The 12881-nt window shown below is 37.0% G+C and overlaps 3 long non-coding RNA genes across 6 annotated transcripts in view; 2 read left to right on the forward strand and 1 right to left on the reverse strand.

Moving 5' to 3' along the window:
• The window catches only part of LOC105477168 (uncharacterized), a 143758-nt gene that overhangs the window by 11097 nt on the left and 119780 nt on the right, over nt 1-12881 (forward strand). The window lies entirely within an intron of this gene.
• On the reverse strand, nt 2718-11168 carry LOC139359074 (uncharacterized). 3 transcript variants are annotated; one of them, XR_011614679.1, is made up of 3 exons: nt 10111-10246; nt 8720-8853; nt 2718-3338 (listed from the first exon to the last, which is right to left on the reverse strand). It is a non-coding gene; the product is annotated as an uncharacterized lncRNA (long non-coding RNA). The 3 variants fall into 3 exon arrangements; XR_011614678.1 differs by lacking the exon at nt 10111-10246 and adding an exon at nt 11094-11168 and having other exon boundaries at nt 2719-3338; nt 8720-8850; XR_011614677.1 differs by having other exon boundaries at nt 2719-3338; nt 8720-8850; nt 10111-10243.
• The window catches only part of LOC105477162 (uncharacterized), an 85161-nt gene continuing 83010 nt past the window's right edge, over nt 10731-12881 (forward strand). The window contains exon 1 of the long non-coding RNA XR_984509.3: nt 10731-10810. This is a non-coding gene — a long non-coding RNA (uncharacterized lncRNA). The remainder of the gene's footprint in view (nt 10811-12881) is intronic.

Consider the following 12881-nt stretch of genomic DNA (forward strand, 5'->3'; position numbering starts at 1 on the left):
ACTCAAGTCTCAAGTCAGATCTTGAAGTTTGTAACTATACTTACTTTAGATTGCAAACTTTATTATGTTTCCTATTTTATAGGTAGGAAAAATGCCGATTATTTAGGGAAATAGATACTGAACCAAACTCCAACTGAGAGTTGGTTAGAGAAAAGCAGGGATCGGGAATCCTATTAGCAGATGAGGGCTTTCACAGATCTTGGTTCCCTCTCACTTCTATTTCTCCATTATTTGCATCTTATACATACTTTTTGTGCCAAATAAAAATACATCTCAAATGCAATGTGACATTCCCCAAATGAGGATCATCCCTTTCCATTTTGAAGTAGGATGACTCTGTTATTGCAAGAATGACTTCCTTTCCTTCGTTGTGTTCCTCCTGTTATAATAGTGCCAAGACACAAATATGGTTATTCAGCAAAAAGAGTTAGTTCTGGTTTCTGCTACAAACCAACACAGAAAAAAACCCAGAAAACTGGCTCAGTCATTCAAAGCCAAGGTTAAAGAATTCTTTTTTCTAGTTTTGATTTAATTTGGGTGCCATTGCCATGTGGTCACAAATATCCTTTGCTTGACCAAACTTCAGTCAGGCTTCTGAAATTTCTCCTCAGCCCATCTCTGTACTTCCTTATAAAATCCTGGTTTAGCAAGGCAGTTTAGCTGGATATCTGCTCACACCAGATATCTGATCGGATTCTTTATCCCTCACCATCCCCCAGGTGAGGTCTCATTACCCTGGCCTGCATTCAGCAAGAATCCTGTTAGGTCGGTTTAGCCAGAATCCCCCTTACCTCTGATGTTTCTTCTTAGTAATTTTCCATCCTTTGACCCCCTACTTTGCTCCTTGGATGTAAATTCCCACCTGCCCATGCTGTATTTGGAGTTGAGCCCGATCTCCAATAACTACAAGACCCTATTGCAGTGGTCTCTATACCTATTGCAACTGTCCTGAATAAAGTCTTTCATACTGTGCTTTAATAAACATCATTAAATTTTTTTTTTTTTTTTTTTTTTTTTTTTGAGATGGAGTCTCACTCTCACCCAGGCTGGAGTGCGGTGGCACGATCTCGGCTCACTGCAAGCTCCGCCTCCAGGGTTCACACCATTTCCTGCCTCAGCCTCCTGAGTAGCTGGGCCTAGAGGTGCCTGCCACTGCACCGGCTAATTTTTTGTATTTTTTAGTAGAGACGGGATTTCACTGTGTTAGCCAGGATGGTCTCGATCTCCTAACCTTGTGATCCTCCTGCCTTGGCCTCCCAAAGTGCTGGGATTACAGGCGTGAGCCACCGCTCCCGGCCTAAATAATTGTTTCTTTAACAACGGTGTCACTTCGTCACTTTTTTTTTTTTGAGACAGGGTCTCACTCTGTTACCCAGGCTGGAGTTCGGTGGCTCTATCATGGCTTACTGCAGCCTCAACCTCCCCAGGCCTAGATGATCCTTCCACCTCATCCTCCCAAGTAGCCGGGACCACAGGTGCACACCACCACGTGCAGCTAATTTATGTATTTTTTGTAGAGATGGGATTTTGCCGTATTGCCCAGATTGGTCTTGAACTCCTAGGCTTAAATGACCCTCCTCTCTTGGCCTCCCAAAGCGCTAGGATTACAGATGTGAGCCATCATGCCCTGCCTACGTTTAACAAACAATCTTGCCATGCCACTCATGTGGCAGTACAGGGAAAACATCTTGGGTGTCTGGAACAGGATAAGTAAACACCACAGTGAGGCAGAATCGGTGGCCACCGCCTGGTGTGAATCTGGATAGTGAGGGTTAAGGCCTCTCTGTACAGTATCATCTTCCCAAGTCAGGAAAGGGCCACAGATTTGACATCACAGCTTTCTCTCCCTGGATTTGGAACACTGTTTTCTCCCTAAGAACCTCACAGGAAGGCACAAATATACTTCCAGGGTAATATCTAGCCAGAGAAAATAAAATAACAATCTCAAGACTGCCTTTAAGGGGCAGTAGTGAAATTATTCCCATACTGAGGGGGTAACATTTTAATCCCCAGCTCACTTATTGCCTAATTTGCTGGGGTTGATTCCTTTGTATTCCTTAAGAATTATTAGCTAATATTTTAATAAGGGTCACTGGGAGATGAGATGTGATCATTAAACAGGGAAAAGAGGAGCTTCACATACAAGCTTTAGTCTGCTTTTCAGTTTTGCCCAAAGTTGGATAGGATCCAGAGACTGGAGAGGGTCTCGGTTCCTCCCCACCTTCACGTTTCCACTATCCACATCTCATGCACACTTTGTGCATCCAACAATAATACACCTCAAATGCTATGCTGTTTCCTGAGCCTTTTAAGGAGCTTATTTTTATCATGCCAAGAACTTTCTGCTTTCCATGAAAGTAGTTCTTTTAGTTAGCACCTTGAATATTCCTTTTTCTAAATTCTTGCTCTCAAATGAAGAACTGCTTTGAACACTACAAAAAATCTAAGTAGAGAAGAGGACTGGGAGAAGAACAGACAGTGGCCATCTGTTGCTCTGGCTATACTTATGCAAATTGGGAAAGCTGTTTCTTTTCTTTTTTTAAAAGATATGTTTAATTTTGAAATTATATAAATGTTTAAAGTAGCTAAAAAGCCTAATATTAAACTAATAATTTATCTCAAAGTTTATGAAACATTATTGACTTTACTCACCTTCTAGCACATAAACATACCTTCGAGCAGATAAACATCCAAATAAATATTATCAAAATCAGATTACAAAATGGGAAGCTTTATTCTTGCTCAGTTAGGAGTATCATTTTCTGAAACTTTTTAGAAATAAACTTTGGCAATTGGCTTCAAAACTAAATTAAAATTAGACCAAACATTATTTTTACTATATAATCATATTTTTTCCCCAACTTTTCATCAGACTTGAAGCCATATATTTCCTAGCTGTTTTCAAAATTCAAATCTGTTATCAACACAATTTGTTATATTTTATTTTTCAAGTCATTTTATTTTAGTTTCAGAAGAGATCCCTGATTCTATAGAAGTAACAATGAAAAAAATGTCTAAAGCCACCAATAAAAACCAATATTATAAAAAGTATTATAAAGGGTCAACAATTATTTGGGTGTGTGGCATATGGCAGGTTTGTTTTAAAAAGTCACTTTTCTGAATGTTATACTGCGTATATTTCTCTGTTTTCAAAACCAATGTGATTGAGGAAATCAGCTCTGAGTGTCAAAAGAACTTCCTGAGTTTTCGTTCATTTGCTTCTTTATTGTCGCGAGATCGCTTATTGCTTACATTGAAACATTTATTTATTCTTCTATAAAGATGCCAGTGCCAGAATCTCAGCAGAGAAGCAGTCAGTAGATGTAAGAGGTTCTTTTCTGAAAGAAATAGATTCATGCTTCTTGTCTAGCATTTATGCAGTTATTCTGATAATGAATTTCTAGGTCAATTTTGTGAGTGGAAGGTATACAACTCTCACAACCACAATAGGCATTTGGAATCTGTAGTAAGAAACACTAGACAATTTGAAAACAAAGTCAGAAACAGGAACTCTTAATGAAATTGATAACGCATATTCAATATATAATATGAAAGATAGCTAACTGCAGAAATCATACACTAAAGAAAAAATAATAAAATTCACCCATTCTAAGAAGGCATTTGTAAACATTTTAATAACACCAAGTTGTTGTTTTAATATTTAAACCTCATCAAGATAATTACAGCAATTGAATTCAGTGGGTCCAAATGCCAGTCCATGGATAAACTGCATCAGAATTACTTGGGCAGTTTTAAAATTGTTTCCACTTTAAACATTTTTGATATAGTCCCTAGGTCCTTACTTTAAAACTATTGAAGCAAAATTGCAAAGACCAAGGTATCTTTAATTTAAAAAATATCTCAGGTGATTCCGATACAGTTTAGCTATGGACAAGGACTACATTTGAGAACTCCAGGTGCAAAGGAGAGTATCCTTAGCAGTTGTCTCAGAGAAACTGCAGAGCAGAATAACCTTTAGTGATCAGAGATGAACCCACGATTCCTGCTTTAAAAAAGCTCTGTGTTAGGGGAGAGGGGTTGGAGGTTGCCAAGAATGGGTTCTCTGCAGATGCTGAAGAGAGAGAAACCTGAACAACTCTGAAGAATCTAGACGGACTCTGAAAAATATGGAGGCTTTTACTGAGTATTAGAGGATGTTAAATTCAGCAGGTGATGGAAGACACAGGCAAGACACTATGTGTGCAAAGGGAGGGATAGGTCTATAAGAGAACATGTAATGATCTCTTAAAATGTTTGCTGGGCCTCTCTCCTTAGAGTTAAATTTCCCTGCAGGGGATCTTTGGCAGATGTCCTTTGAGCTGAGAGCAAAAGGGCAAAGGGCATGACCCTTGCCCTCTGGCTGGTCCCTGTATTCTCTTATGCAGCTGTTAGAGATGCTTATCAGCCTTCAAAGGTTGCCCGCAGGGAATCCCTGCTGGGTGCCTACTGGCACGTAGAAGTCCTTTTCTTTAGGGAATCTCTCTCAAGCTAGGGGCAAATCTAACCAACACATGTTTAACCTAGGACAGTATGTAAAACCCTTTTGTATGCACCATTTCATCTAATCTTCACAACAATCCTGCAAGACAAGTATTATTTCTCAACTTTTTTTTTTCCTTAGGGGATTAAGTCACTTGCTTAAGAACACAAACAGCTAATAAGCTGTGCAGCAGGAACTCAAACCTATGTCTTGGACTCAGAATCCTGTGATCTTTGCTCTACATTTATAAAGCCCCTCTGCTTCTGAGTAAACTGATGAAATTGAGATTCTGGGTTTATAAGGCTGAAAGCCACACCTGCACTAGTCCTACTTCCACCTTGCCATTTTAAGTTTCCTTGGAGTGTTCTTTTAAAGGACTATGTGGATCTCAGTAAAAGCACAACAAATATTTGTTAAAAAATAAACGGATATATTTTATACTTTGAGAGTCTTTGCAAAGTGTATCGAAGTTAATCTTCCTTAAAAGTTCAATTCAGAGGAATTTTATCTCTTCTATGTCTGAAAATTATGCTCCCTTGCCTTTAATTAACAGAGGACAGTGCCTTAAAAATAAGGCTTTCCCAATGCAGAGAGCAACATACTAACAGATTGAAATAAGGTAAGCTACTGGTCCAAGGGTGTAAGGTTGAGAAGGGAAAATACAAAATAGTGGGTATCAAGACCTGTGTGAATAGAAGGGGAGCTAGAGAACAGGCTTACAAAAGTGACAACGAGGACATTTCTTTTTTATAATGATGTCGAGGGTTTCCCCAGTCTACACCTGCTATTTTTGTAATTTCTTTATGAATACTTTGAGCTATTTAGCAAATTGTAGATCATTCATACTCTTTCACTTAGTCCCCTGACTTCTATTGCCAACCTAGCAACTGTTGTTTTCCTCAGCAGAAATAGATATAAAAATAAAGCATCAGACCAAATGTGCTTAAACGCGGTGATCAAATTCTCTTAGAGAGTGGCTTTAAAAGCCGGATGCAGCTGAGCCCATTCCTTAAGCAAAAACATGGAAACCCAGTAAGTAAAACAAAAGCAGAGCTGATGTAATAAAAACGGGGTCAGGGGGACAAACCTCTATTTCATCACATCCTTCGGGGCGACCTCTCCTCTAGCAAAGGAGAGCCACTTCTGGGATTTGAAACGAGTTGAATTATCCTGTTTTGTTTTCTATAATACAATAAAACAACGGGACCTAGAATCTATTCTTTGAATGTCTTTTCTGGCTCCACTAAAAAGTAGAGTTCAGGACAGTAAGGAATCCGGGTGGCACATAAACTAAGTCCCACGAAAATGGGAAGTGGGAAAACTGACACACATCTAGTAGCATTTCAATAGCAACAAAGAACTATTTTTCTTTGAGAATTTTCACAGTGAATATAATCTCATGAAAGAATAAATGTTCTGTCATTTTCAGAATTTAAAGAGTGGGATGAATAACTTTTGAAAATACTGAAAAGTGCATTGTATCTCTTTGATTTATGGTTTAGCTCCACCATCCATCATAATTGTAGGCGATAGGAAGAGAATCTTGATCATGAATCTACCCGTGCTCTTGTCAGCGCTGCTGTCCTCAGATAAACATAATTTGTTTCTACTATTTATTTTTTTTTCTGAAAATATTTGAATAAATGGAAACATAGAAGCATTTATTTTAGGCATATTCTTTTGTAGAACTGAGTGGCTTTGGAGCTTGTTTAAAGCTTGGCCACCCAAAAATGGAGAGAGGAAATTATATGTACATTTTATAATATATAGTAAACTTTAGGTCAGCTTGCTTTCTACTGGGCTAGAGGACATTAGATCCTTTTGTGCTTTTGTAAATCACAGGATGAGGTATTTATGAAGCTCTTATGAAAATTACATAATTTTCAAAGTGCTCTTTCTATTAAGGATATGTGTATTTTTTCACTGAGTAATGTTTCACAAGCAGCATTCTTCTGTCTATGTGCAATAGTTAGAAATCTTGAAGAAAGGAGATTCAACTGAACTTGGACCTGCCATTGTTGAGTACTTCTCACTTATAAATTAGATTTACCCTTATATGATATACAATTTGTTTTTGTATTCAGTCAAATTCCTCATTCACTTTATGGCATTTCTCTAGTCTTGGCCTTTTAGGCATCCAAGTTTTTCAGAACTTTAGTCCAATTAAACATCTCTGAAAATATTCATAGGTATACACCAACTATCTCTGAATCCCAGAGAAAATTAGGAGATGCTCGGCTTATTCTCTTTTTGTAATTAGCTCTTTTTTTTTTTTTGAGACAGAGTCTTACTCTGTTGACCAGGCTGGAGTGCAGTGGCACGATCTCGGCTCACTGCAACTTCCGCCTCCCGGGTTCAAGCAATTCTCCTGCCTCAGCCTCCAGACTAGCTGGGATTACAGGCGTATGCCACCATGCCCGGCTAATTTTTGAATTTTTAGTAGAGATGGGGTTTCAGCATGCTGGCCAGGCTGGTCTCGAACTCCTGACCTCAGGTGATCCTCCCGCCTTGGCTTCCCAAAGTGCTGGGATTATACGCGTGAGCCACTGTGCCTGGCCGTAATTATCTCTTTAGAAATAAAAAGTCTTCTAAACTTATCTCCATTATGTATTGACTTGAAAGGCCATTACATACACAATAAAGCTTAGAGGTATAAATACACAATGCAAAATGTCTGTTTTTTGAGTTTTTTCTTTTCTTTAAAGTAACTTATTTAGAGATTTCGGGGGTACAGAATACTAAGGAAGACAGCACAGATTCAGTAGCAAACAATTTCTGCATATTAGAGCATTTCTTTGAGGAAATATCATGGAGAGGATGTATGAAAATTTTAGTTGTCTACCTAAGAAAAAGCTACCATGTTTTTATACACAGGGACTCAAAATAAGTGTGGCCACCAATTTTAATTTTCCACATAGTCCTTTGGCATTAGGTGGCAAGTCAGATGATGTTTTTGCTAACACCCTCCTTTTTGGTCCTTACAATAGAGATGGTAATTCCTAAAATGGCTATGTAAAGAGGGTGTCATGAAAATAACCTTAAAAATGAGTGCAAAAGTTGAAAAAAAAAATGAATCCAGATTATGGGCTCATTCCACAAGAATGAATCAAACAGGGCTGATATTCTTTTCTAAATGCAGATGAGTGTTGGAACAGCATGCACGTTCTGAAAGGCTCAGACAACCTGAAGTTTCATTTTTTTGAGCCCTTCAAAGTTTTGGCTTTTCAGAGAAAGACTAAAGAGAGGAAATGACTCAGCATCTTTGAAAAAAGGAATAGATCAAACTTGAACTCAAAAGTTCTATTTTCAGTTGAGGAAGTCTTGTTGCTAAAGCACAGATCTGTTCGCAACTTGAACACACTGAACAAGCCCCACTTCTTTTGCAAACTCTATTCTTACAACAGAATATGTGTAGATGTGTACCCCTTTATAATGCTCTTGTTTTGCATGCAATCAAATGGTTATGAAGTTTTTGTACAAGAATTTCCGTTTGAGGCTAACCTTTATTCCTGAAGTGTCATATATAGTTCCTCTTAAAATATTTATTGCTATTACTCTTGATTCCTTAATGTGAGGTTTGGTAGAGCAGTAACTGCCATCTCTTACCGTGTTGTTATCTTAGTTGCCAACTATACTTTTCTATTTTTTAGAGCACTTTTACATTCCCAACAAAATTGAGCAGAAAGTACAGAGTTCATATTTAACTCCCTGTCCCTGCAAATGCACAGCCTCCCCCACTGTCAAGGACCCTCACCAGATGGTACATTTGTCACAATTGATGAACATATATTTATATTTCTTTATCACCCAAAGTCTATAATCTCCATTAGGGTTCACCCTTGGTGTTGTATGTTCTATGGGTTTTGACAAATGCATAACGCCATATAGTAACCATTAAAGTATCATACAGTATCACCTTAAATATTCTCTGTGCTTCACCTATGGATATATGTGTCTCTCCCTCTCCCTCCTCCCAGCCCCTGCCAGCTACTGCTCATCTTATTGTCTTCATACTTTTGCCTTTTCCAGAATGCCATCTAGCTGATATTATACAGTAGGTAGCCTTTTCAGAACAATTATACTTTTGGAAAACCAAAAATATTTAGTTGCAAGTCATAGAATTCATTTCTAAATTCATGGCTATTTTTAAGATTAAAAAATTAGTAACAATTGAAAATATAGTTATTTTAATATAAGATATAAATATATATGTGTTTCATGTAAAATAAAAATACATACGTATTCTTTGCACGATCGCTGCATCCAATGTCAGGAGCCATTTTCAGATCCTGAAAGAGGCAAACTATTGTCTTAACTGTGTTCATATGTAGTTTCCAAATCTCCTTTTTCTGTATTCTTAGATAAGATACCTGCTAAGAAAAAAGACAAATAAGGCTAAAATATTTGAAAAAGAGAGATTTACTTTTTTCACTTTAAGATTCAGTTTTTCAATTTTTATCTACTTTTCTGTCAAGAAAGGAAATCCTGATTTCTACCAGGGTCATGACTTCTTAATATATTTCCTGCCTAACTAGAATTTAGAAGACTTGAAATTTTCAAAATGGATTGCTGGAGGCTTAATTTTTAATTACTTATTTTAGGTTAGCCGTCTTGTTCCTCCAAACTAAACCTCGAGTAGTTTGGTTTATGATCACCCTGGCAGCTGTGAAACAAGGTGACAAGGAGGTCTTGTTTTTGTTTTGTCAGAAGTAACTGTTATGGACCTTGCTAGGCTGTAGCGATTTCGTCCCTCTACATGGATGGTGTTAAAATCTCCTCATAAAGTGAAGTTTTAAAATCTCATAGTAAAAAAATCAATTTTCCTTTGAACTGCCAACCAAGTTTCCATGTCACATTTGTAAACGTCATTGTGGTGAAGTGAAAACTGCTTGAGAACTCCTAGAGAACTGTGGAAAGAAACACTTATGTGTGAGTTTTGCTAGTTGTCAATTCTTAAATATGGAAGCCTAAGACGAGAAAGTGATAATATTCAAAGAAGAGGCGGGATACTGAAGGAATAAAAGAGTGTGTTAAGCTTTGTTCCATGTGTTAATAATGTTAATACTTTTTAATTGTTATTAAAAATTTGGTAGTTGGCTCTTCTTTTTTTATCAATGAAATGTCAATTAATTTTGAGAATAATTTTCAACGCCGTGTGAGATAAAAAACAGAGACATTAATACCTGAAGAGGAAGTGGTTTAGGAAACTTGTCAATCACAGTCATGACTAGGGAACCACTTTGGTCACCACTTCCGATCCTAACTAGCTGTTATCTGGAGAAGAACAGTTAGTGGCACCCAAGCTAGATGTCACATTCATGACAATTGCTTGCGGTAGGGATGAAGAAAATGGATTTAAGATATTTGTCTATGGAGTATGTTTTATTTTAAAAAATCAACTTTAAAAATTACTTGTAAAATATTCTAGTCATCAGCTGACCCTAACATGTTAATGTTCTTTAATGGAAAAAATATTCTTGATAAAGTTTGCATAAAACAAAGAGTGTCAAATGCTGTTGAAAAGTAAAGCAGATTTCTAATCTAAAATAAACCACCTTAGTTATATGATATACTGATAAGCGGACTGGTTGAAAGTTACAGAAGAATTAGATACGACATTAAAAACGTACGTCTTGACAAATGATAATTTGTTAGAATGCGGTCAAAAGTGAAGCATGCAGAGGTGCAGTCTAATAAAACTTAACTTTCAAATCAATTTTCTTTTTTTTCTTTTTTGAGACGGAGTCTCGCTCTGTCACACAGACTAGACTGCAGTGGCGCCATCTTGGCTCACTGCAAGCTCCGCCCCCCGGGTTTACGTCATTTTCCTGCCTCAGCCTCGCGAGTAGCTGGGACTACAGGCACCTGCCACCACGCCTGGCTTATTTTTTGTATTTTTAGTAGAGACGGGGTTTCACCGTGGTCTTCATCTCCTGCCCTCGTGATCAGCCTGCCTCGGCCTCCCAAAGTGCTGGGATTACAGGCGTGAGCCACCGCGCCCGGCCGAAAATCAATTTTCAACAGATGTGAGTGCTCTCAAAATTCTCAATGTATGAGATATCTTTACAAGAATCATTACTTATTACAAATCCTGGCATAGTTCTGTTTCTTTTAAATGCAGCAGGGTGAAAATATGTAATCTTATCAGCTGCCTCCGGAACTCCGGCGGTATTGTTTTGTTTATGCAACATTCACTAGGACAGGGAGACCCTGAGGGAATGGGTGTTGGCAGGAATGAAAGTAAAGAAGGAACAGTTCTGCTTCTGCGAGCCAGGTGGAGAAGAGAGGGTTGGAAGTGAACACTACCAGAGAAGTAGTGTTGGAAGGGAGGTGGGTGTCAGAGATGCCAGAAAGGTTAAAGCCTGGAGTGCTACATGGCATAAATCTGTCTCTCCTTGGGACCCCCAAATCTCCAGTAGAAGTTTTGTTACACTTAATAGGCCTGATTTTTGTAGCTTTTGGGAGATAGGATAGAAGAGGGACCTTTGTTCTATATTTGGGATGACCCCAGGATGAAAATATAAAAATAGGCATGAGACACATGGCAGGGGTAAAAAATTCAACCTGAGGAAGAAAACTGTATCAGAAGAGATTATGAGAATTTAAGGCACACCTCCACCTTCTCCATTCCCAGGAATTTGAATATAATTAGGGAAGATGTTGAATTTCCACAATCCATGCATTTGAGTGTTTGAATTAATCTTATTTAGATTTTAAGTAGTGAGGAGACCAGGTGACATCATGATTACACAAGAAAGTGTGATTCCGTCCATGATTGTGTTTGAAACTTCAGAAGAGGTCTTTTGCCCATGTTTTTAGTGGATTTTCTTTTTCATACTAACGTGTAGAAGTTCTTTATATATATGAATACTAATTCTTGGTCATATTTTTCTACTATATGGCTCTTTATTGCTTTTATAGTATCTTTTGATGAGCAAAAGTTTGAAGTTTTAATGAAGTTGTGTTTATTAATATTTTTCTTTATAGTTGGAACTTTCAGGGTCTTAAGAAATCTTTCCCAGTTCTGAAATCATGAAGATAAACTGTCTTCAACAACTAAGTCTTAGTCTTGAATCCATTTAAAGTTAATGTCTATGTATGATACAAAGTGTGGATGCAATTTTATTTTGTTTTACCTTTTTGCCATGGAAGTGATAATAATGAATATCTTTGTCATTAAGCTGCTTTATCTTAAAGTAAATGTTCTCAATGTTTTGCCATTAAGTGTGGCATTTATTTTAATGCTATTTTTATACATGTTCTTTTCAGGTTAGGAAATTTCTCTCTTGCCATTTTCTTGTTTGTCTCCTTGCTTGGATTTTTTATGGGTGATGCTGAATTTCATCAGTCCCCTTTTTTTGTATCCATTGGGGTAATAACATAATTTTCCTTTTTTATTCTTTTAGAGTAGTAACTGATTTTAATACTTTATTATTATTAATTCAATCCTATATTTCTGAAATAATTCCAGCTGGGTCTTGACATATATACACTTTTAAACAATGCTGTGCTCAATTTGTTGAATTTGTGCTCATAAGTAAGTTTGATAAATACTGTTTTCCTTGTTTTTCCTTGGTATCACAGCTTGAGCGCGCCATCTCAAGCTTGAGAACTACATTCAAAATGTATTGAGGAGACTATTACTTTTCTATTCTCTGAAAACTTGTGTAGGATTGGAATTATCTGCTACAAAGCCATTTGGACCTAGTGTTCTCCTTTGGAGAAGATTTTTAACTGCTGATTTAATTTCTTTAATGGCTCTAAGACTACTAAACTTTTACCTGCTCTTTGAGTAAATTTTGGAATTTGTATTTTTAAAGGATATATCTATTTTTGACGACATTTTCAAGATATTTGACATTACTGTTGCCCCTAAAAACTTGTCGCCTTTTTAAAATCTCTGTAGCATGTACTGTAATGTCTCTTTTTTATTACAAGTATTTTTTATTTTGTGTCTTCTATTTGTCTTTCAATTGATCTAGCCAGAAGTCTTTCTGTATTATTAATCTGTCCAAAGGCTTAATTTTTGGCATTGTTGATTCTCTCTATTGTATGTTTTCACTTCTCATTGTTATGATTTTATTTTTAATATTTCTTTCCTCTTATTTTCTTTGTTTTTGGTTTTCTATTCTTTTTCTAAATTTCTGGGTTGCACACTAAACTTATTAATGTTGAATGTTTCTACTTCTCTAATGTAGGTATTTCATGATATATATTATACTCTATGCATCAATATATCTATGGCAAGTATTTTTTGTTGTGTTGTGTTGTGTGTGTGTTTCTTTCATTTTTGGTGTATTTATTTATTTATTTATTTATTTATTTATTTTGAGACGGAGTCTCACTCTGTTGCCCAGGCTGGAGTGCAGTGGCCTGATCTGGGCTCACTGCAAGCTCCACC

Source organism: Macaca nemestrina, chromosome 16 (genome assembly GCF_043159975.1).
Source record: "Macaca nemestrina isolate mMacNem1 chromosome 16, mMacNem.hap1, whole genome shotgun sequence".
NCBI classification, from domain to species: domain Eukaryota; kingdom Metazoa; phylum Chordata; class Mammalia; order Primates; family Cercopithecidae; genus Macaca; species Macaca nemestrina.